This window comes from Eleutherodactylus coqui, chromosome 1 (assembly GCF_035609145.1).
Source record: "Eleutherodactylus coqui strain aEleCoq1 chromosome 1, aEleCoq1.hap1, whole genome shotgun sequence".
Taxonomy (NCBI): Eukaryota; Metazoa; Chordata; class Amphibia; order Anura; family Eleutherodactylidae; genus Eleutherodactylus; species Eleutherodactylus coqui.
Genome location: NC_089837.1, coordinates 236,336,904 through 236,362,761, shown reverse-complemented (window position 1 = coordinate 236,362,761; position 25,858 = coordinate 236,336,904). Strand labels below are relative to the sequence as shown.

At 45.6% G+C, this 25,858-nt stretch overlaps 1 protein-coding gene and 1 pseudogene across 2 annotated transcripts in view; one reads left to right on the top strand and one right to left on the bottom strand.

Annotated features, from left to right (window-relative positions):
* LOC136632178 (amine sulfotransferase-like) overlaps positions 1-25,858 on the bottom strand; it is a 126,310-nt gene that overhangs the window by 4,758 nt on the left and 95,694 nt on the right. The gene's annotated exons all lie outside the window — the stretch shown is intronic.
* LOC136580039 (SCAN domain-containing protein 3-like) lies at positions 643-2,635 on the top strand (annotated as a pseudogene).

Genomic DNA, 25,858 nt, shown 5'->3' with positions numbered 1-25,858 from the left:
ACCACATCAATATTCTTTCGCCTGTACCCCCAGCTGCGGGTGAAGCATGACAGCCGGGACAGGGACGTTGCCGCTTTAAATGCAGCAGACATGCCTGTGTCTCAGATGCTTCACTGCAAGGTCCCGCCGCCGCCGAGAACTTCCGCTACTGCAGAAATAAGGTATTAAAGATCAAGCGGTCTATAGGTTGACAAGGGGGGTTTGGGGGAACGAAAAAAGGTGCTTGGTGGATGACAGGAGGGCTGAGGGAACTGCTAACTATTATGAATGATAATAATACTCCCCCTCTATTATCTTTCATATAAACAAGCTGTTAAGTATTATGAAGGATGATGCAGGAGGCACAGAGGAATATGAATTATAGTGGGGGGAAAGAGCTGCTAAGTATTATGAAGGATAATGGAAAGGGCAGTGAGGGATATGAAGGATAATGGAGGAGGGTGCTGACGATTATAAAGGATAATGGGCGGGTCTCCCATTCAAGTAAATGAGATGTGGATTAAGCATGTGAATATGGCCCCCTGGTCATATTAACATGTGTGTAATTGAAAAAAACACAGGAAATAGTAAATAATAGGATTCTTTTCAAGCTCATTAGACACGACCATCTTTTATTTTTTTTTAGCAGACCTTCTCATGACAATGGATCGTGCATACAAGAATATTAGGAAAAGAAAATACACTGAGGATTTCTTGCAGTATGGTTTTACCTCAATAATTACAGCAGGAATTGAGAAACCACAATGTGTTATTTGTTGTAAAGTTCTCTCAGCTGAATCTATGAAGCCGAACAAACTAAAACGACATTTTGATAGGAAGCATCCAACCTTTGCTGGCAAGAATATCGACTATTTTAGAAACAAAGCTGATGGACTTAAAAAATCTAGATTTGATACTGGTAGCCAGTACCACAAACACAATGTAGCAGCTGTTGAAGCGTCATATTTGGTGGCACTCAGAATCGCCAGAGCTATGAAACCTCACACGATTGCTGAAGATTTACTGTTGCCAGCCGCAAAAGACATAGTTCGAGTGATGATTGGAAATGAATATGTTTAGAAGTTGAATGCAATTTCCTTATCTAATGACACTGTCCACAGAAGAATAAAGGACATGTCTGCCGATATTCTTGATCAGGTGATCCACGAAATTAAATCTGCACCACTACCAATATTCAGTATCCAGCTTGATGAATCTACAGGCAAACTGTGCACAGTTATTGGTTTACGTGAGGTATATTAATGATAGCGATTTTAAAGATGAATTTCTTTTTTGCAAACCGCTTGAAACAACAACAACTGCATGTGATGTTTTTGACGCAGTTGGTTCTTTTCTAAAAGCGTATAACATCTCCTGGGAAAAGGTTTGCGGTGTTTGCACAGATGGTGCTCCTGCTATGCTAGGATGTCGCTCAGGATTTCAACGTTTGGTACAAAATGAATCGCCAAAAGCAATTGGAACACACTGTATGATACATCGCCAAATATTAGCGACTAGAACACTGCCGCAAGATTTACAAGAAGTCATGAAAAGTATCATAACATGTGTCAATTTTGTTAAGTCCAGCGCCTTAAACAGTCGAGTGTTTTGCCAACTGTGCAACGAGCTAGATGCGCCAAACAATGCACTGTTATTTCACACTGAAGTCAGATGGTTGTCAAGAGGAAAAGTTTTAAGACGTTTCTTTGAGCTTCGTCATGAACTGAAAACATTTTTCAGTCAGAAAGTAAGACCACAATTTGAAACACTTTTTAGCGATAAAACTGAGCTGCAGAAAATAGCTTACTTGGTTGACATCTTTGCCATCTTGAATGACTTAAATTTATCACTACAAGGACCAAATGCAACGTGCCTCGATTTGTCCAAAAAAATTAGATCATTCCAAATGAAACTTCAGCTTTGGAAAAATAAATTGGATGCAAACAAAATTTACATGTTTCCTACACTAGCAGCCTTCTTTGAGGAACATGAAATTGAGCCAGACAAAAAAATGATGATGATAACTTCTGTGAAAGAACATTTGCACATGCTTGCAGACGAAATTTCATCATACTTTCCTAATCTACCTGACACCCCATTTGCACTTGCCAGAAGTCCATTCACAGTGAAAGTTGAAGATGTTCCAGAGACAGTGCAGGAAGAGTTCATCAACCTAATTAACAATGATGCAGCAAAAACAGATTTCTCTACGATGCCACTGACAAAATTCTGGATTAAGTGTTTACAATTATATCCTATTCTGTCTGAGACTGTGCTGCGCCTTCTTCTTCCTTTTCCAACAACATATCTTTGCGAAATAGGGTTTTCCCGTTTGATGGTAATCAAGTCTAAATACCGAAGTAGACTTGTTATGGAAAATGATTTTCGCTGTGCCCTTGCAAAGACTGCCCCAAGAATTTCGGAATTGGTAAACAAGAAGCAACCACAGCCATCTCACTGAATTTAGCAGCATACTGTTGCAAAATATTGCACTGTTGTTTACTGTTATATTACTGTTGTTATATTTAAACCCATGCTATGCTAAGGCGAAATATTGTTTATTGGAATTAGTAATAAATGTTTTTTAACATATAATTAAATTTTTTTGTGATTGATCACTAAATTAAATTATTTTTGATTTGTAGCGATGATAATACATAATGCATATCAGGTATTTACATTCCGAATCACAGCTGTAGTAAAATTACAGTTTTGAAGTAACCAACAAAATTATTTTTTGGTTTGGGGTCACCGTAACATAAGGAACTGTATTTCGGGGTCACGGCATTAGAAAGGTTGAGAACCACTGTTCTAGACGTAGCGGATGCCCTCTTGTTACCGTCGCAGTCCTGGGTATAAAGAGATCATGGGAGAGATCCTTGTATTGTCCCCTCATGTATTTATACATAGGGCACATAACACCTAAAAACAAAGGGGGAGGGCTTCTGGGAGGCGGAGATATATAAGCAAAAAAACATTTTCATTAGAAACATACAGTGTATATACAGAGAAAAAAATGATCTGTTTGTCTCTTGAAATGTATATAAAGATTTCTACTATACCTGTCAAGGGTATTATTGGGTCATTCCGTGTCAGTTCAACCAACGCTCCCGGTCGACCATCTCAGATTTCAATGAAACTTTGCACAAAGATAGACCCTGACCCTAAACTAAGATAGCCAGAATATTAGGCTTCAAAGTGCTTTGGTTCACGAGCTACAGGTCTTAATCTAGGGGGTTGTCATGTGATTACAGCGCGCAACCTGAAAAAAGTGGCGATTTCAATCCATTGCCAAGCCAGTTCCAATGACTCTAGAGCAATGAAACTTCACACACTAGGAGAACTTTTGGTGCTGAATCCAGCTAAGCTACTCAGACTGCCACTCTTATCATCATTCTGCCACCATTGCATGTCAAAGTAGCTGAAAAATTCTATCGCGCAAAATAAAACTCATATTTTAAGCAGTAATAACTCATAATCAATGCAATCCAACTCAGCTCTGAATTTATCAATGTGTACTCCATAGAAATGTTTCTCATTATTCACATTATGGACCCAAAAGGATGCATAGCTCTTAAGATACAATGAGTCAAAAATGGCAAAACACACTTTTTTGCTAATTTTTCCCTTTTTCAAAGGCGTAAATCGGAATGTACGCCATCTTTTTTTTTCATTTTGTTCTATTTGGAAGAGAATTTTTTGCTCTACAAGATTCGATGTTTTTCATTTTGTTCCCAGACCTTCTAGATGGGAAAATATCAATGCCTGTGAAGGTCCTATGCACTCGCGGAGGCCAAATAATAAAATAAGTGTAAGTTTTGCATGGATGTATAATTAGTTTAGAAATCATGAGAATGTAAATTATTTTTGGAATGAGAACTTTTTGTGCTCAAGAAACTTATGTGATCAAAAATTGCATGGCGAGTTCAGGTGAGCCACAAGCTTTGGCCTAAAATGGTCAGAATATCATTGAGTGTTGCATAATGATTGTGGCATATTACAGTGATCACTGGGCTTATTTAGCACTCTATCCATATTGGATACTAAGATTATCTAAGGCTAGCATGAATAACTAGTTATTTATTACACAAATGCTAGCCTTAGATAATCTTAGTATCCAATATGGATAGAGTGCTAAATAAGCCCAGTGATCACTGTAATATACCACAATCATTATGCAACACTCAATGATATTCTGACCATCTTAAGCCAAAGCTTGTGGCTCACCTGAACTCGCCATGCAATTTTTGATCACATAAGTTTCTTGAGCACAAAAAGTTGTCTCATTCCAAAAACAATTTACCTTCTCATGATTTCTAAACTAATTATACATCCATGCAAAACTTACAGTTATTTTATTATTTGACCTCCGCGAGTGCATAGGACCTTCACAGGCATTGATATTTTCCCATCTAGAAGGTCTGGGAACAAAATGAAAAACATTGAATCTTGTAGAGCAAAAAATTCTCTTCCAAATAGAACAAAAATGGAAAAAAATAAAAATGGAGTACATTACGATTTTTGCCTTTGAAAAAGGGAAAAATTAGCAAAAAAGTGTTTTTTGCCATTTTTGACTCATTGTATCTTAAGAGCTATGCATCCTTTTGGGTCCATAATGTGAATAATGAGAAACATTTCTATGGAGTACACATTGATAAATTCATAGCTGAGTTGGATTGCATTGATTATGAGTTATTACTGCTTAAAATATGAGTTTTATTTTGCGTGATAGAATTTTTCAGCTACTTTGACATGCAATGGTGGCAGAATGATGATAAGAGTGGCAGTCTGAGGAGCTTAGCTGGATTCAGCACCAAAAGTTCTCCTAGTGTGTGAAGTTTCATTGCTCTAGAGTCATTGGAACTGGCTTGGCAATGGATTGAAAGCGCCACTTTTTTCAGGTTGCGCGCTGTAATCACATGACAACCCCCTAGATTAAGACCTGTAGCTCGTGAACCAAAGCACTTTGAAGCCTAATATTCTGGCTATCTTAGTTTAGCGTCAGGGTCTATCTTTGTGCAAAGTTTCATTGAAATCTGAGATGGTCGACCGGGAGCGTTGGTTGAACTGACACGGAATGACCCTATTGTATCTTGATGTCACCAGGAAGTCCTGGTGGAGGCAAGAGTGACAGCTGGGTCACACCCCCTGAGAGGCTGCAGAGCTGGCTCCCCAGCAGGTTCTGGCAGCCCACTAAAATTAATTTCTCAGCTCCTGCCTCCCGTCCCAGCTCCCGGCACTGAGAGAACCTCCTGCCTGCTGGCGTCCCGGCTTCTGTCAGCCCACAAAAATTCTCTTCTCAGCTCCTGGCTGCTGTTCCAGCTTTCTGCCGTGATAGAACCTCCTGGGCTGCTGCCATGCCAGATCCCGACACTGATAGAAGCTCCTGGCTGCAGGAATGCCTCCCAAGCAGTCAGAAAGGTTACCCAGCCTCCCCACTGCTGCTCTTTATTGCCTGCCCACTGTACCTTCACACCTCCAGGCCTGCTGCAGCAGCTTCTTGGGTGGCTTGATTGCGCTGCTGCTCTTGATTCTCGGTGGCAGGCCACTATACTTGCGCAGTGGCGCCTGCCACCCCCTCTCCTGGCTTCCCGCGGCTGGTATCTGTTCCCTGGCGGTTCTTCCATCCCACGTGCGCTCATTGTACCTCCTCTGCTGTTGCGGTCCAAAGGCAGCAGTGACAGCTGGTGGTTGGCACAAGTCACCGCTGCTCTAGTGCGGGTTAAGGCACCAAGAGAGCCGGCGAGCCTGACATGTGACCGCTGCTGAGCGCTGCTGGGGCACACACACTCCTGACATCCACAGCATTGGAGGAGAACAGTATTGGGACCGGAGGCAGACTGTATGCCTATTTCTCCTGCACACGGTGCTCAGACCCGCAGCATATTGTAGGAAGGTATTGGGAGAGCCAAAGGGCTGCACGGCTATTATTGTATCTTTTGTAGCTACTTCCAGAACCATGCACAATTGACCCAATTGGGAGCTAGGGGTGTAACAAGGCCGTTCCCGCATGGAAGACCCGTCAAACCCCTAGCTTCCGGTGGCGTCAATATACAATAATACCTCTGACAAGTGGTGTAAACGATGAAAATGCAATCCATAAGCATCAATATGCAAGCCTTAATAGGACTGGTGTATTCAAGGAGTTAAAGGTCTTGCTTTCAGCCTAAGCATATTCAGGGACCATGCTGTTCATGTGGTGCCATTTACTGCCCAGTGGTGTAAACAATGAGATTCATTACATAAGCATCAATATGCAAGCCCTAATGGCGTTGATATGTTTGAGGGGTTAAGTGTCTTGCTTTCCGCAACCACATGTCAAAGGCCATGCTGTTCCTGCGATGCCAATTACTATAAAGTGGGGAATCAAAGGGGGGTTGTTCAAAAGGATGCATTCCTTACTGAACAAGGAGTGTGAGAATTACAAGCAAGGGGAAAGTAATAGTAGATACAGGGAAGCGTGGATTTTTGTAGTATATTCCTTGCTTTATTCCAAATTTATGCTTTACATGGTCAGGCACGCAAAAGAAGTACGCGTTTCAGTTTTACAGCCTTGTTCACCTTTGATCAAAGGTGAACAAGGCTGTAAAGCTGAAACGCATATTTCTTTTGCGTGCCTGACCATGTAAAGCATGAATTTGGAATAAAGCAAGGAATATACTACAAAAATCCACGCTTCCCTGTATCTACTATTGTTTATCAAAGAAAATCATCGGACCGAATGGTATGTGGAATGTGAGTATATCATTGCATTAAAAACAGACAGATGGGGGGAGTGGCCTGGCCATGGCGGAGAGCAGCAGCAGACCTTAAGAGCTCCTGGTACCGGGGGCGCTGACAGCCTGCAAAGCGACCACATACTTCAGTGAAGGAAACCAAAATGGGCAGCAGCACAAAAGGCAGACCCCAGCGGCGCCTAACTACTCACTCCTGGTCCCCAGCAGGACGGGGACTAGAAGCTTTCATGCTAGGAAAGCAGCGGAGAGGACCCCAAGATGGTGCCGGCGGCAGAGCAGAGGAGGAGCCGCAGGAGCGCCGCGAGCTCATACAGAAGCCGACAGGGGGGGATCTCCCTCGCTATCCTCCACAGCGCCCGGGCGGCCTCACAACAGCTTGAGAGACGCCGAGATGGATCAGGGGACCGGCGACAGCTCACCCAGCCACGGCAGCGATCCCCACACATGGCAAGGGGTGGCCATCTTGAAGGGGGCCAGGACGGACCCTGAGCCTCAACTCGGCACCGGAGGAATGGCGGGAAAGACAGGGGGGGGGGGGGGGGCGACTGCTAAACCTGGACCCAGAGGGAATGGTGGAGCCCCGAGAGGAGGTCAGGAAGACCACCACCCCAAGGCAACAGCCCCCACAGGCACATGAGGCTGCACAAGGTGGTGGCCATACCCCACAGCAACCCCCCTCGCAAGGCACCACCACTACAGCACAACACTCCCCTCCGATATATGTCACACAAGATGGCAGACGTACCCCTCAGCGGCACCTCATGCAGTCTCCCACCACCACATTACAGCAGACATCGCTGGTGCATATAACCGCACAAAATGGTGGCTCCATCCCACGGCGACCCCCCCCCACACAAGAGACCAACTGTAACATCTCTGTCATTGAGAATGCAGACAGAGACAAGACCCGTGGCATAATGGGGGATGTGGGGCCCGAACAGAGGCTAATTGTGGCTGAGGGAGGTAGCAGTAAAGTGGCTCTCCAACCCCAAGCAGAGCTACAAAACAACACAGGCCTTGGAAGGGGAACCTCACCAGTCCCCCAAGATAATGGGACTAAAGCTGTAAATTGCACTACGACACCCAGAAGAGAAGCCTCAGCCGCTGACACAAATATGGAACTATGCGGCAGTGGCAACATGCCCACCTTATGCAAAACAAATCCGTTCACAATGGAAAATATAAACGCAGTAATACTACAGGATGCAGCATACGTCGTAAGCAACCAGCGTACCATCAACTCACCATCTCCATAACAAGGGGGCCAAGACTACACGATATCAGAATTCCGCAAACTACGAGCACAACTTTAATCCATCCCCACTAGAGAGGATATGAAAGCATATATCTCGAGGCTAGAATCAGCATACAAAATAGAAATCTGTGCCATCCGCCAAGATGGTCATCATCTGGGAGAAAGAGTCTCAGCAGCCGAGGGCGAAGTAGCTACCCTTACCGACAAGTGGAAAACCATGACGACGCCTTAGCCACGGTGTCTCATCAACTACACTTCTTTATGGACTCCCTCGACGACATCCAAAATAGAGGGCGCAGGAACAACATCCGCATTAGAGGTCTCCCCGAGGAGATCGAGCCCACTATCCTTGAAAAAACTGTGCGTCTCATCTTTAACGATCTATGGGGTGCCCTGTCAGATGCCCCACTTGAATTGGACAGATGCCATAAAGCCCTAGGTCCCCGCCCCACAGACCCGGACAGACCACGCGACGTGGTATGTAGGGTGCACAAGTTTCAATTGAAAAAAGCCATAATGAAGGGAGCGTGTGAAAAACGAGACATACAGTTCGAAAGATCCCGGCTGCAGATCTTACCGGACCTATCCAGGTTCACACTGGCTAAAAGAAGGGCCCTGCACCCACTACTGGAAGAACTACGTAGCAGAGACATTGCCTATAGCTGGGGGTTCCCCTTTCGTCTCCAAGCCCGATATAGAGGGGGACTGAGAGATCTGAGACATCCAGAAGGAATACCAGCTTTCTGTGAGGCACTAAATATCCCGATTCCTGACATCTTGGGGTGGCCAACACTCCCATCGCTAGCTAGAAACTAACAATTCCACCAGCCACACAGGGACCCTAGGAGGAGGAGAAGACGCCGTGAACGACGTGGTCAAAAACGCCCACCACTGGACCCTCCACGTGGCTGATCCTGACTTAAAGAACTTACGCAAATAAGCTTCTTTCATGAACACTCAAAAGCTGCGAACAAGTTTGAACAGTTTGAAAATTTAACTAACGGTTTCTTTTACAGATGTATATTGAATAATGTCGTGCCACGTGGCGGGCTGGAGGCGCTTTCTGGTACGGTCTGTCCGCCGTTGGAAAGCGCGTCTCAGATTGGGGGGCCCTAGACTGATTTTCTGTCGTCACAAGGGCAGTATTTACTTTTTTCTCCCCACAGTTGTTGCATCATATTGTTTATTGACCTTTTCACAATATCTTGGGGATGCAGGTGCCTCCTCCACTCGTGGGAGGGGACAGGTGCGGCCCAACAGTCCGGTAGATCATCCACCCCAAAGGGAACTGCCGACCCTAACCTATAAGGAGATTCATCTCCTAACATCTTAATCTTTGTTGTATACCTAAACTTTTTGTTTTCACCCCTCCTATCTTCGCATCCCTCCCCAGTGTTTTCCTCACCCATCCCCCCTGTCTCTCCCCCTTCTCTCCCCCCCCCCCCCCCCCCGCCCACCTACACTACACTCCCTAAGCAATACGTGAGGGCAAGGAGCCCCTAAGCTGGGTGGATTCTTGAACAGTTCCGGCCCCTGAGTACTTTATCCGACTCTATCGCCTCGCTCCAGGGTACATCACACGCCACCCGTAACTATGACTAAAGTAAATTTTTGCTCTCTGAATGTTAGGGGGCTCAACATAGCGCAAAAAAGACATCAAATCTTGTACCAAGCGCAAAAATTAAAATCACATGTTCTATTTTTACAGGAGACACACTTCCACGCTGGACATGTTCCAAGGATGAGAGACAGACACTTTGTAGCATGGTACCACAGTACAAACCCCACCACCAAATCGAGGGGAGTCTCCATAGCAATACATAGAGCAGTTCCCCTTGAAATCCTGGACTCAGACCTGGACCCTGAGGAACGCTTCGCCTTCCTGAAAGTCCACATGTGGAGTAAGCTATTTACATTAGCGACATGGTACCTTCCCAATCAGAGTCCTGCCCAGATGGGGAGGGTCATACTGAACAGACTGGCTAACTTTGCGAAGGGGATGGTGATATTAGGGGGTGACTTCAACTTCCCCACGTACGCAGTCTGCAGGTTGGAAATCAGACCTGTAAGACGGCCCTCTACGCAGACCATCTCCTCTTATTCGTATCACAGCTGCGCACCTCATTTCCAGCAATCCTACAAGAATTTGCCCAATATGGTCACTTAAGTAACTTCAAGGTCAACCTACATAAATCTGAAGCAATGAACATTTTGCTCCCTCACAATGAAGTAGCACACCTAGCAGATCAGTTTAACTTTAAATGGCGCTCAACCTCCATCCAATATCTAGGGGTCCAAATAGCGGTGGATACCTCGGCATTATACAACCTGAACTATATCCCCCTACTAGACAAGGTAACAAAAGATCTAAAGGGATACGCCACTAAGCAACTAAGCTGGTTCGGGCGAATAAACGTACTGAAAATGGACGTGACCCTGCCGATTAAACTTCCAGTGCAATACTTCAAACAGTTGCACCAGGTGCTCCGCAGATTTGTGTGGGGTACGAGATGCAGCCATATTAGCTACAAGACTATGTCACGCCCTAAATCTAGAGGAGGAGTTGGCCTTCCAGATCTCAAGGTCTATCACTCTGCAGCGGTCCTTACTAGACTGATAGACTGGTACCACCATGCAGCCTCAAAACAGTGGGTTGGCATGGAGGCGGCACTGGTCTGGCTCTACCGTAGGCTACTACCATGGATAAAAAAAGAAGACAGGCCCACGAACGTGCCACACACCCTAATGACATCGAACTGTATAGAAATATGGAATAGACGGACGACCAAAGGAGATGTGACACTCCATAAAGGAGCACTGACTCCGTTATTCCATAACCCTGCATTCCCACCAGGATGCGAGAGATGGAGCTTTTCGGGGTGGAGGGTGGAGGAAGACATTAGGTGATGTCAGATTATGAGAAATGGAGGCCTACCATCCTTTAACGACCTCCAAGCGTCCAAACCCGACCAGAAATTACTCTGGATGGAATATTTACAGCTGACCTCGTTCTGGAGATCCCATCCAGACTTAAGCACTTACAGAAACTCTCCCGAGCTCTTTGAGGAGCTAATTCTAAGACCCCAGCCTCCGACTCGGGTGCTCTCCAGAATTTACAAAATCATCCTGGATAGACTCACACCAGGCCTGCCGGGCTACACGGTGAGCTGGGAGGAGGAGATGGCGGGGAGCTTGCAGGACTCCGATTGGGAAAAGGCCTTCACATTCGCACATAAATTACCCCTAGCCTTCGCAGCACAGGAGAAAAATTTCAAAAATTTCTCTCCAGGTGGTACAGGTGTCCAGATAAAATCCACCACTTCTATCCCTCGATTCCATAGGAGTGCTGGAGATGCGGGTCCGAGCATGGTACCATGCTACACATCTGGTGGGACTGCCCACTCCTCCAGCCCTTCTGGAGCAAAGTTTTTGAACTATACGAGAGCGTATCGCACTCCATCGTGGAGGCCACCCCGTAGATGGCGCTACTGTCGATCATCCTTGACCCATTCGCTCCCATTAAGAGAGGACTGCTCCGCCACTTTCTCATTGCTGAGAGAGCAGTCATTCCACGCCACTGGCGTAGCACCTTAGCCCCCCCCCCCAACCTAGAGTTTGTTCAGGAATTGAACCAACTGATGCATATGGAGGAGATGGGCGATGTAGGAGCTGAAGGGCCCAGACAGGACATTTAAGCCTGGGCAGTGTGGAATGCATTCCGCGACTCGCCACAATTCCAAGTGGCGATGGGTTGGTTATGGGCGAGACCCTGGAAGCAAGGCACAACGACCCATAGGCACTAACCTGAGCTGGCTGGAGGCACCCGAGGTGAGGCCGGATGGGCTTGTTCCTTCCCCCACCTCCACCCAAACTATCCCTACTAAACTTCCCACCTCTTTCCCTTCCTGCTGCCCCCCAACCTAACTTCCATGGTTTATTCTGTCTAGAATTCTTTTTAAGTGCAAACCAATCACATCCATGTCTGTGCCTTGTCATAAGTATGTATGTTATAAGTGTGTTTAAATATTCATGCCTCTTCAGATCTATTCCATTTTGAGCCTGACAAAGAGCCCGAGAGGTTTGCAAGCTCGCTATTACATTGTGTATTTTTGTTAGCCAATAAAAGGTATCATATCTACAAGATTATGTGGTTTCTCTTGCTGGGAACAATCACATTGTCTGTGTGTGAGAGTGGCCTGCGGGACTTCAAACAAATGTAGTGTAGAGAATGCGTCATGTTTGGAAAGATTATGCCAAGGGGCTAGATAGATCATGTATGGAAATTTGTTTTGCAGCTGTATGAAGCACGATCTAGGTATGGGTACGGGTGTGTGTGGGTGGGTGGTTGACTTTTGCATCCAGGCCCCTGAGCCTTTAGGTACGCCCTTGATTTAAAGAGACCAGGATGGATGAACACAGAACTTACACAGTTATAAAGGAAGAAAAATATGTTTGTCAAATGGAAAGAGGGGGGAATATCTAAAGAAGAATATAATGCGGTCTGCAGAATCTGTAGGGCAAGTGTCAGAAAAGCTAAAGCTAATAATGAATTAAGACTAGCAACTGAGGCCAAAAGCAAAAAAAAAGGATTTGGGGTGTATGTCAAAAGGGAAAAAAAATCAAAGATGCTATAGAATGTTTACAGGATGAAAATGGTGAAATGGTTAAAAATGATGTTGAAAAGGCCGAACTTTTAAATTCTTATTTTGTATCTGTTTTCTCTCAAAAGCTAAATGTAATATCAACGGATCTTCCCTGTGCTATTGGGAGAATAAAAGAATGCAAGCTATCTATAAGCAGAGAGATGGTAAGGGAACACAGAGCTAACTTAAATGAACTCAAATCTCCAGGTTCAGATGAATGGTATTAGTGTACCAAATCTCCACCGGAAGTATGGGTGGAGACATCCATTGGTGGCCCTTAGTTACAGTAGATGGGCAGGTCATGTCTACAGCATCCAGCTGACAAATGTCCCTGCTGGCGTCTCATCTTCGCTCCCATCCCCCGCTGCACCTGTATCCAGCACAACGCTGTCAGCATCAATTCTGCCCCTCTCCGGACTGCAGTGGGGTCCTTCTGACACCGGCCTCATTCTCAGTAAGCCACAGTCGCATCTCTGCTGCTGTGCCCTAGCAGATCATAGTCAGCCAGGGCTCATTAGTCGCCACAACAACCGCTGACGCCACTCTTGTCGTCCAGGCAGGAGTAGAAGCAGTAGGAGGAAAAGGACATAGACAGTACAATTCCGCCTCAGCACCGCTACCGCCGCTCTTCACGTTTCGTCACTCGAACAGGAGAAGGAGCATAAAGGCTGTACACCGTCGGGAAGGTTTGTCTGCTGGAGCCAATTGCCAGTTTTGCCCGTGACATGGGCATTCCCTGGAACTGAGGCTGGCCAACCCATGTCTCTATCCATACTTCCAGTGGAGACATAGTACACTAATACCCAGATGAATTACATCCTGAAGAAAGCAGCAGAAGTAATTGCTAAACCACTTGCTGTAGTCTTTGAAAATTCCCGGAGAACAGGAGAAGTTCCATCTTCAAACAAGGGAAGAGGGTGGACTCAGGAAACTGAAGGCCTGGGAGCCTGTCTTCTATACCGGTAATGACCTAACAAATTATTAAACAGCATATATGCAAGTATGGATGAGAATGGAGTAATTAACAAGAGCCAGCATGGGTTTGTAACAAACAAGTCATGCCAGATTAATCTAATTTTCTTCTATGACAGTATCACCAACTGGGTTGATCAGGGAAATGTGGTAGATCCTGACTTTAGTAAAGCATTAGACAAAGTATCTCATACCATCCTTATTGAAAAAATTACTAAGTATGGGATTGACAAGGCAACTGTTTGGTGGATTCACAACTGGCTGAGTGATGATATGCAAAAAGTGGTCATAAAAGCCTGCACAACCAAATGGAAAAATGTGTCAAGTGGGGTACAACAAGGCTCTGTCTGGGGCCCAGTGTTTAACATTTTTATAAATGATCTGGAGGAGGAAATTGAGGGTAAGCTGATCAATTTTGCCAACGACACAAAGCAAGGATGGATAGCTAACACTAGAGAAGAGAAAGAGAGAGGATTCAAAAAGATCTAGAAAAACTTGAACAGGGGGCAGTGACTAACAGAATGGTATTTAACTAGAAAAAGAGAAGAGAGAGTGAAGCGATTTCAGACACTAGATTGGAGCCCCAGAAGTAGTAACTGCCGGTCTGGTAAATAGTCAGGGAAGAGCCAGGAGTCCGCAACGGCAGGTCTTGGTTTGCAGTACAGATGGATGAGGGAGGTAACATAGTCAGAAGGGAAGCCAGAAGTCAGGAGGTCTTGTAGTAATAGCCGAGTAGCAGGCAGAAGTGGAGCTTGATCAATCAATGCTGTAGAGTAGAATAATAACACAAGGAGAGAGTAGCAGAGCCAGGCTTTTATAGTGAGTCTTAATCAGGAACAGGCAGCGTGGTAGTATCTGGAAACAAGGTCAAGGTGTACAGGGGAACTTGTCCATAGACCTGGATGGCTCAGAGGAGAAAGCTACCAGCTGGAGTGCAAGAGATTCCTGGTTTGATTCCTGACAGAGTGAGAGGATTCAAAAAGATCTATAAAAGCATTAACAGTGGGCAGCAACTAAGAGAATGGTATTTAACAAGGAGAAATGCCAGGACCCTACATCTGGGCAAGAAAAATGAAAAAAACGCATACAGAATGGAAGGAATTGGGCTAAGCAGCAGCACATGTGAAAAATACTTTGGTATACTAATAAATCACAGACTGAACATGCGTCAACAGTGTGATGCAGCACACTGTTGACGCATGCAAAAAGGCAAACATAATTCTGGGATGTTTTAAGAGAACCATAGAGTTTTAATCGCGTGAGGTCAACACTCAGTTTTGTGCACCCCAATTTAAAAAAGACATAGAAAAACTGGAGCATGTTCAAACCATATTAGGAATGGTTAAAGGATCTGGGAAGGTTTAACTTGCAAAAAAGTATCAAAGGAGACTTAATAGCTGTCTACAAATATCTGAAAGTCTGTCACAGTACAGAGGGCTCAGCCCTATTGCATTTGCACAAGAAAAGACTAGAAGCAATGGGATAAAACTGAAAGTGAGCAAACACAGATTAGATATTAGAGAAAAAGCTTTCTGACAGTGAGGGTGATCAATGAGTAGAACAGGTTGCCATGGGAGTTTTCCTTCAAAAGAAATCTTCAAACAGAGGCTGGAGAGACATCCGTGATCCTGCATTGAGAAGGGGGTTTGACCCGATGACCCTGGAAGTTCCTTCCAACTCTACCAATCTATAATTCTTCAGAGGAAGGTTTGGACTTCATTCATTATCAGAGTTGTCTGGAAACAGTTTATACCACTCTCCTCATAAACATGCCCAGCCAGCAGTGATCCCAGTATGTTCACCACATTACTGCTGAGCCGTTATAGCGCACCATTCCTCACAGCCTATATAGAAAGATTGGCAAGGAAACACATCAGTTTAAGTCCTAGATTGGTGGAGATTTAAGAGGTAACTGCTGTTTCTGTTTTTTACTGTTTTTGATTTTTTTTATTCAATTCTCAAACAATCTCTTTCATTTTATTTTACCTTTACGTAGAAAATTTCCTTTAGTTTGGTCGAATAAGTCACTTGGAAGAAAAGTATAATTAGCAAGAGGATCTTCTTTCATGTTCTTAAAAGTTGCTTTTTCCACCACGGTGTCTATGTCTTTCTCATTGAGCTTTATATCCACAAATGTGCATATTTTCAGTACAGCAGATCGAAGGTCCTGAAACAGATATTAAATATTAACCTCAAAACACACAGATATGAGAATGAGGCCTTATTCCCACAAACGTTTTATCGCAGCTGAAAAACACGACCATCTGAAGCATTGGATGCCAATGCATTCGTCAAGATGGGCAATTTTCCAGCCTGTAAAATCAGCCGAACGGAAAAGATAGCACATATGCGGCCTGCCGATTAAAGCATCGCAAGTTTTTGTCCCCTCTGGGGACTAAAAAAAAAGTAAGAATAAGAACAATAAAGTTTTACTAATTATTAAAAAAAAAGTAAAAATGATTCAATGAAAGGCTGTAATTGGTTCCTTGAGTGCTGGCTGAGCCTCGCGCTTGGGAACCAATGAGTTGCAAAGCTTCCTGGAGGTGTATATTTTCAAAGTCCAAACCAGGAAGCCCTGCAGGAGAAGCAACTGCTGGGGAGCTTCAGGGAGATGCAGGGGAGATGCACGGGGAGATGACAGCGCCGGAGAAATTATGTATTCCTTTTTTTATGCAGCTGGGACTTAGTTTAGGGCTTATACAGTAGGATTTCCTACTGCAAAAGTTGCATCACATAACACGAAAAATAAAGTTTTCGTGCAATGTGATGCAACACATGGGAAGGCTCCATAGGGAAACATGGTCTACAAAAAATTGTAAATTGCGGCTGTATAGAGTCTTGCAATGTCGCAGACAAGAAAACGTCACTCGTCTGCAAGAACTCATAGTAAATCATGGGCTTTACATACATGCGATTTGTAGCACTGTCGCATTGCGACAAAATCGCGTGAGAAGATCGTGCATGTGGAAGCAGCCTTAGGCCTTTTTCACATGGGCTACAAAATTGTGAGTTTTTGTATAGATGCGGCATTGGTAAAAAATGCATGTATGTGAAGCCCATGGTTTCCAATGGGTTCTTTCACATGAGAGATGTTTTGTAGCCTGAAAGAACCCATTAGAAATAGAGATGAGCGAGCGTACTCGTCCGAGCTTGATGCTTGTTCGAGTATTAGGGTACTCGAGATGCTCGTTACTCGAGACGAGCACCACGTGGTGTTCGAGTCACTTCCATTTTCTTCCCAGAAAAGTTTGCACCGTTTTCTGGCCAATAGAAACACAGGGAAGGCATTACAACTTCCTCCTGTGACATTCCAGCCCTATCCCACCCCCCTGCAGTGAGTGGCTGGGGAGATCAGGTGACACCCGAGTATCTAAACTGGGGCCGGCCGCGGCTCGCCACAGATGCACGCTGAGAGACATTAGGGAAAGTGCCGTCCTGCTGTAGCTGCTATAGGGAGAGTGTTAGGCTGTTATCTTCATCTTCAAGAACCCCAACGGTCTTTCTTAGGGCCACATCTGACCGTGTGCAGTACTGTTGAGGCTGCTTTTAGCAGTTTTGCAAATTTTTTTTTTGTATATCGGGCGTGCAGACCATAGCGTCCTCAGTCTGCAGTCATTTTACTGAGTATAGGGTCAGTACTGGTGAGGCAGGGACAGTGGTACAGGGAAAGAGATATACTGGCTATATAGGCAGTGGGCTTTTTCAAAAAAATTGAAAAAAAAAATCTTTGGGCTGCCTGTGACCGTGTTCAGTTTACTGTGTGTCTGCTGGGGGTAGTAGTCGCTCATTAATACCCAGCCAAGCCTGTGACCGTGTACAGTTTACTGCGTGTCTGCTGGGGGTAGTAGTCGCTCATTATTACCCAGCTAAGCGTTACAGCAGGCTTGCGCATAATTGTTTCCTGGCTCTGCTGTGTCCGTTACATGATCGCCATCATCCCGTCAGAGAAAAAGAATATACATATATACGCTGCATACGGTGTCTGTCTGCTTTTTCACCTTACCATTTTAAAAAATTGAAGCAAAATACTTAAGGCCTACCACTGGCCTTTGGCCACTTGACTGGTTCTGCCCTGTGAATTCCAGTAGCTCAGTCATACGCACCTAGGTCTGACTACAGGCTTGCGCATAATTCTTTCCTGGCTCTGCTGTGTCCGTTACATGATCCCCCTATACTGTGCTCCCCCTATACTGCTGCTTCGGAATTGTTACTGGGGCCTGTCTAGACTGCTACTACTACTGAAATGGAACTAATACTGTGCTCCCCCTATACTGCTGCTAGTGATATGTTACTGGGGCCTGTCTAGACTGCTACTACTACTGAAATGGAACTAATACTGTGCTTCCCCTATACTGCTGCTTCGGAATTGTTACCGGGGCCTGTCTTGACTGCTACTATTACTGAAATGGGCGGTTGGTCAGAATGTTACCCAGAAGAAGTGGCAGCGGAGTGTCATGCAGGCAGTGATTGTGCTTTGTTGGAGGTAGTGTGGTGCTTAGCTAAGGTGTGCCTTGCTAATGAGGGTTTTTCAGAAGTAAAAATTGTTGGGAGGGGGGATGCCCACTCTTGCCGCTATTGTGGCTTAATAGTGGGACATGGGAACTTGAGATGCAGCCCAACATGTAGCCCCTCGCCTGCCCTATCCGTTTCTGTGTCGTTCCCATCACTTTCTTGAATTTCCCAGATTTTCACAAATGAAAACCTTAGCAGAGCATAGGTCCCATACAAAAATGCTCGGGTCGCCCATTGACTTCAATGGGGTTCGTTACTCGAAACGAACCCTCGAGCATCGCGGGAAGTTTGACTTGAGTAACGAGCACCCGAGCATTTTGGTGCTTGCTCATCTCTAATTAGAAACCATTAGCTTCACATACATGTGTTTTGTAGCCCATATGAAGGAGACCTTATCCTTGTATTGGACTGAGAATAGGCAAAGAGGCATGACAACTGTGACAGAGTTTGTGTGTTTGGCCATGTAAAATCCAACTGGATGCCATAGTTGTTAAATTCACTTTATATACTGCACAGGGTATTATTGTACCTTGACGCCACCAGGAAGTAGTGCAGGGGAGAGCACTGACAGCCTGGTGACGCCCCCAGTACCTCATTGGCTGCACAGATGGCTCCCCTACAGGTCCTGGAGGGTGAGTATTATTCTCCCCTTTGCTGCCCACCAAGTGTTGTTGTCCCCGCTGCTGCTGACAGGACATGGACTGTATGCTCAGGCAGCGGCAGGAGAGTGGCGTCGGCCCGTTCCCCGCTGTTTCCGCAGCAGCGGCTGCAGCACACATGGACATGATGATGATGCAGCGGCAGCAGAACAGTGCACTCCAGCCTCTCCTGGGTGCTGCTGCTCTCCACTCTCTGTCTCCCTTCTCTTCGGAGCCAGCGCCTGGATAGGCCAGCGCTTGGGTAGGCCACATGGAAGGGGGACCGTACATTGCAGCATCGTGTAGCAGCACAGTGTTTAGAGATGTGTGCGGCCCCTGGACTGTTAGAGTTAGGGGTTATTTTCCAGTGAGGGTTACATTCTTAACTATGAATGCTTGCATGTTACACCTGTAAGATGGAAGTGTTTACAACGAATAATGTAACCCTCTCTGGAAAATAATCCCTAACCGTCGAGGGGCTGTAACAATTTCTAAACCCTGTGCTCTTAGGACCTTACTGACTTCAGCCAATCAGGTGCTGGGGGTGTGACAGGGGCTTTCCTGCTTGCAAGCCCTGTCAAATTCCTAGCTTTCTGGTGGTGTCAAGATACAATAATACTTCTGCACAGCTTGTTATCATCTAATAAACCAATAATTACCTTTTTCATTTCCTCATATGTCACAAATAGTATGTTGACATCTTCTTTGTGCGCGTACCAGCCGCTAATATGATCAAACCACGACCCACCTATGACTGTAAAATAAGATTAAATGAATCATTATAAATACAGAACTTTTTTTAACTTTGTGAATCCCTTTTACTTTAGAGCACTGTATGGTTTTAAGGGCCTAATGTGTTTGATTTTCAAAGTGCAGATTCACTTTTGCGGTTTCTTTCAGTTGAGTGATAAGCAATAGAGATGAGCAAGCACACTCATCTGAGCTTGATGCTTGTTCGAGTATTAGGGTACTTGAGATGCTCGTTACTCGAGATGAACACTGCGTGGTACTTGAGTTAATTCCATTTCCTTCCCTGCATGTTTAGCACCATTTTCTAGCCAATACACATGCGGAGAAGGCATTACCACTTCCTGCTGTGACGTGCCTGCCCTTCCCCCCCCCCCCCCACAGTAGTGAGTGGCTGGGCCGACCAGGTGACCGCCAAGTACTTAAAGTGGTCCCGCCCGCGGCTCGACTCAGATGCATGCTGGCAGAGGTTAGGGATAGTGCTGTTGCTAAGATAGGGACAGTGTTACAGTAGGATCCTGTCGTCAAGAACCCCAACGGTCTTTCTTAGCGCTGCTCCTCATCGTGTACATTACAGTTGTGGCTGGCTGGGAGCAGTAGTGCACCAAATTTTTTTAAGCATTTTGGGCTGTGCAGGTCATTTCAACTATAGCGTTCTCAGTCTGCAGTGCATAACGCTGAGTTTTAGGGACAGAGCTGCTTCTATAGGGAAAGTTATACAGTCCTGATCCTCCGTACAAGAACCCCAACGGTGCTTCTTAGGGCTACATCTGACCGTGTGCTTTACAGTTGTGGCTGGCTGGGAGCAGTAGTGCACCAACTTTTGTATTACGCATCTAGACCTGTTCCCAGCCTTTCAGTAATAGCGTTCTCAGCCTGCAGTGCCGTACAACGAGCTCTCACCGTGAAACTGCACTCTAACATTTCCTAGCCTAGTGCAAACTAGTTCAGTTATACCATTCTGTGTCTGCAGTGCATTAGACAGAGGTCTCACCGCTAAACAGTACTGTAATATTTCCTAGGCGACTGCAAAGTATTTCAGTTATATCGTTCTATGTCTGCAGTGCATTAGACAGAGGTCTCACTTCTAAACATTACTGTAATATTTCCTGGGCCACTGCAAAGTATTTCAGCTCTGCCACTGTGCAGAGCGTCTCACAATACCCTTTCCTTGGTGGCGTTGAGATAGCCGCAGTTACCAGCACTATCCATTGGCTTTAGAGTCTTCTCCCACTCCATACAGCCTCTCTTATCTACAAGTCTCTGCGAGCGGTCAATTACCCCTAGGTATCAGCGCAAGACAGCGGGTAAATTTTTTCAAATCACAGCATAGATCCTCCGCTATCTACAAGTCTATGTGTGCGGTGAATTAGCCACAGCTGTCAGTGCTGTACAGTGGGGTAATTTATTTGGGCCCTGCTCTATTCTTAATCCGCCATGATGAGAAGTAGGGGTAAGGGTCGAGGACGTGGACGTGGGCGTCCAAGTGAGGGTGTGGGCACAGGCCAGTTCCTAGGCATGGTGAATTACAGCCGGCTGCTGCATTAGGAAAGAGGCAAGTTTCTGGGCTCCCCAGCTTCATATCACAATTTACGGGTCCGTGTGGTAGACCTTTATTACAAACAGAGCAGTGTGAGCAGGTCCCATCGTAGGTGGCAGAAAACGCATCCAGCAATGTATCGACCACCCAGTCTTCTACGCAGTCCACTACTCCCGGCCTAGGGACTGCAACTCTGAATCCTCCGGGTGCTCCTCCTTCCTCTCTGCCTCCTCACTCCATGAAAATGACCGAGGAGTTTGTTGTGACCGATGCCCAACCTTTGGAAAGTTCCCGGAGTCCAGGTGATGAGGCTGGGGACTTCTGGCAACTGTCTCAAGAGCTTTTTGTGGATGAGGATGATGAGACACAGTTGTCTGTCAGTGAGGTAGTAGTAAGGACAGTAAGTCCGAGGGAGGAGCGCACAGAGGATTCGAAGGAAGAGATGCTGGACGATGAGGTGACTGACCCTACCTGGTTTGCTAAGCCTACTGAGGAAAAGGCTTCAGAGGGGGAGGCAAGTGCAGCAGCAGGACAGGTTGGAAGAGGCAGTGAAGTGGCCAGGGGTAGAGGCAGGGCCAGAGTGAAGAATCCCCCAACTGTTTCCCAAAGCACCACCTTTCAGCAAGCCTCCGTGCAGAGGGCTAGTTGTTCAAAGGTGTGGATGCTTTTTAGTGAGAGCGCGGACAACCAACGAACAGTGGTGTGCAAACTGTATTGCACCAAGATCAGCCAGGGAGTCACCACTACCAGCCTCACCACCACCAGCATGCGCAGGCATATGATGGCCAAGCCCCCCTCAAGGTGGGACGAAGGCCATTCACCGCCTCCGGGTCACACCACTGCCTCTTCCCCTGTGCCACAACCTGCCACACAGATCCAATCCCCCTCCCAGGATGCAGGCACGAGCGCCTCCCACACCCACACCCTCACCTCTACGGTCCTTCACTCTATCAAGCAATGTCTCTCAGTGTAGCGTTCAGCTGTCGCTAACACAAGCGTTGGAGCGAAAGCGGAAATACGCCGCCACCCACATGCACAAGCTTTAAACGTGCACATTGCCTAATTAATCAGCCTGGAAATGCTGCCGTACAGGCTTGTGAAAACGGAGGCTTCCAAAAACATGATGGCGGCAGTCCTGCGCTACTTGGTCCCCAGTCGCCACTATTTTTCCCGGTGTGCCATCCCCACCCTACACCAGCATGTCTCCCGCAACATAAATCGTGCCCTCACCAACGCTGTTTCTGGGAAGGTCACGTAGACAAGTATTGGCGGGCAGGGCCACTATATCTCCCTGACGGCACATTGGGTGAACTTGGTGAAGGCTGGGACCGAGTCAGAGCCTGGGACCGCTCACATCCTACCCACATGCAGAATAGTGGGTTCTACCTCGGTGCTGCTATCTGCGGGGTTCTATGCCACCTCCTCCAAACCCTCCCCCTCCTCCTCCTCCGCCACGTCTACCTCTCAATTAAGAAGTGTGAGTACGTCGCCAGCAGTCGGTAGCGTGCGGTGCGGCAGCATAGAGGTGGGCAAGCGTCAGCAAGCTGTGCTGAAACAAATCAACTTAGGTGACAAGAGGCACACGGCCCCCAAGCTGTTGCAGGGTCTGACAGAGCAGACCGACATCTGGCTTCCACCGCTGAGCCTCTAACCGGGCATGGTCGTGTGTGACAACGGCTGTAACCTGCTGGCGGCTCGGCAGCTCGGCAGCCTCACACACGTGCCATGCCTGGCCCACGTCTTCAATCTGGTGGTTCAGCGGTCTCTGAAAAGCTACCTCCACTTGTCTGACCTGCTTGGAAAGGTGCGCTGCGTCTGCGCACTTTTCCGCAAGTCCACCACGGACGCTGCCACCCCGAGGACCCTGCAATGTCGGTTTCAGCTGCCAGAGCACCTACTGCTGTGCAACGTGCCCACACGCTGGAATTCTAAGGTTCACATGTTGGCCAAGCTGTATGAGCAGCGTAGAGCAATAGTGGAATACCAGCTGCAACATGGGTGACAGAGTGGTAATCAGCCTCCGCAATTCTTTACTGGGGTGTGGGCATGGATGGCAGATATCTGCCAGGTCCTCGGAAACTTTGAGGAGTCTACCCAGATGGTGAGCGGCGATGCGTCAATCATTAGCGTTACCATCCCACTGCTTTGCCTGCTGAGAAGTTCGCTGCTAAGCATAAAGGCCAACGCTTAGCGGTTGGAACAGGAGTGGAAATGCAGGGCAGAAAAACTAATAAAATCCTGATAGGGGTTTTCTATAGGCCACCAAAAATAACAGAAAAAACTGAAAATGTATTAGTAAGATAAATAGATGAGGTGTCAAACCGTAAAGAAGTAATTATGGGGGATTTTAATAATCCAGATATAATATGGGGAGATTAAATCTGTGAATCTCACAAGGGAGATAAGTTCTTGAGAACAATTAAAGATAACTACCTTACCCAACTTGTACGGGAGCCAACTAAAGGGGGGACCGTTCTGGACTTATTATTAACCAACAGAACAACACAAAATCATGGGAGTGGAGGTTGAGGGATACTTGGGAAATCATTACCACTATATAATTAATTTCCAGCTGTTATTCAATGGGAAGCCTTACTAGGGAGCGACAAAAAAAAAAAAAAACTTTAGTAAGGCAAAATTTGATCAACTCAGAATTACTCTTGGCAACATTAAATTAGACAATGTCCTCATATATAACAGTGATTAGGAGAAGTTTAAAAACATCCTAAATACACCTCGTATGAACAGTTCATACCCTTCAAAAACAAAAGAAATGCAAATTGAATTAAACCAATGTGGCTCAACAGGACAGTAAGGGGGGCAATAAGTGAAAAAAAGAAAGCATTTAAAGTACTAAAACATCTAGGCAGTGAAGAAGTGCTAAAAACATATAAGGAAAAAAACAAAATATGTAAGGATAAGATAAAAACTGCCAAGGAGGAGGCAAGGAAACTAATTGCCCCTTAAGAGCAAAAATAACCCTAAACTATTTTTCAGTTACATAAATGGTAAAAGGATTTGCACTGAAAGCACTGGTCCTGGAAAGCACTGGAAAGGAAAACAATGTCATAACTCCTTATCAGCATGGGTTCATGAGGGGGTGATAATTTCAAACCCACTTGATCAGCTTCTACAACTAAGTAAGTTCTAAGCTTGACCTGGGATATTCTATTGATCTCATATATCTGGATTTTACTAAAGCTTTGGACATCGTGACGCATAATAGATTCATATATAAAGTTATATACACTACCGTTCAAAAGTTTGGGGTCACCCAAACAATTTTGTGTTTTCCATGAAAAGTCACACTTATTCACCACCATGCGTTGTGAAATGAATAGAAAATAGAGTCAAGACATTGACAAGGTTAGAAATAATGATTTGTATTTGAAATAACATTGTTTTTACATCAAACTTTGCTTTCGTCAAAGAATCCTCCTTTTGCAGCAATTACAGCATTGCACACCTTTGACATTCTAGCTGTTAATTTGTTGAGGTAAGCTTGTTAAATTGCACCCCACACTTCTAGAAGCATCTCCCACAAGTTTGATTGGTTGGATGGGCACTTCTGGCGTACCATACGGTCAAGCTGCTCCCACAACAGCTCAATGGGGTTCAGATCTGGTGACTGCGCTGGCCACTCCATTACCGATAGAATACCAGCTGCCTGCTTCTGCTGTAAATAGTTCTTGCACAATTTGGAGGTGTGTTTAGGGTCATTGTCCTGTTGTAGGATGAAATTGGTTCCAATCAAGCGCTGTCCACTGGGTATGGCATGGCGTTGCAAAATGGAGTGATAGCCTTCCTTATTCAGAATCCCTTTTACCCTGTACCAATCTCCCACCTTACCAGCACCAAAGCAACCCCAGACCATCACATTACCTCCACCATGCTTAACAGATGGCATCAGGCATTCTTCCAGCATCTTTTCATTTGTTCTGCGTCTCACAAACGTTCTTCTTTGAAATCCAAACACCTCAAACTTGGATTCATCTGTCCACAACACTTTTTTCCAGTCTTCCTCTGTCCAATGTCTGTGTTCTTTTGCCCATCTTAATCTTTTTCTTTTATTGGCCAGTCTCAGATATGGCTTTTTCTTTGCCACTCTGCCCTGAAGCCCAAAATCCCGCAGCCGCCTCTTCACTGTAGATGTTGACACTGGTGTTTTGCGGGCACTATTTAATGAAGATGCCAGTTGGGTACCTGTGAGGCGTCTGTTTCTCAAACTAGAGACTCTAATGTGCTTATCTTCTTGCTTAGTTGTGGAACGCGGCCTCCCACTTCTTTTTCTACTCTGGTTAGAGCCTGTTTGTGCTGTCCTCTGAAGGGAGTAGTACACACCGTTGTAGGAAATCTTCAATTTCTTAGCAATTTCTCGCATGGAATAGCCTTCATTTCTAAGAACAAGAATAGACTGTCGATGAAAGTTCTCTTTTTCTGGCCATTTTGAGCGTTTAATTGACCCCACAAATGTGATGCTCCAGAAACTCAATCTGCTCACAGGAAGGTCAGTTTTGTAGCTTCTGTAATGAGCTAGACTGTTTTCAGATGTGTGAACATGATTGCACAAGGGTTTTCTAATCATCAATTTGCCTTCTGAGCCAATGAGCAAACACATTGTACCATTAGAACACTGGAGTGATAGTTGCTGGAAATGGGCCTCTATTCACCTTTGCGGATTTTGAACAAAAAACCAGGCATTTGCAGCTAGAATAGTCATTTACCACATTAGCAATGTATAGAGTGCATTTGTTTAAAGTTAGGACTAGTTTAAAGTTATCTTCATTGAAAAGTACAGTGCTTTTCCTTCAAAAATAAGGATATTTCAATGTGAC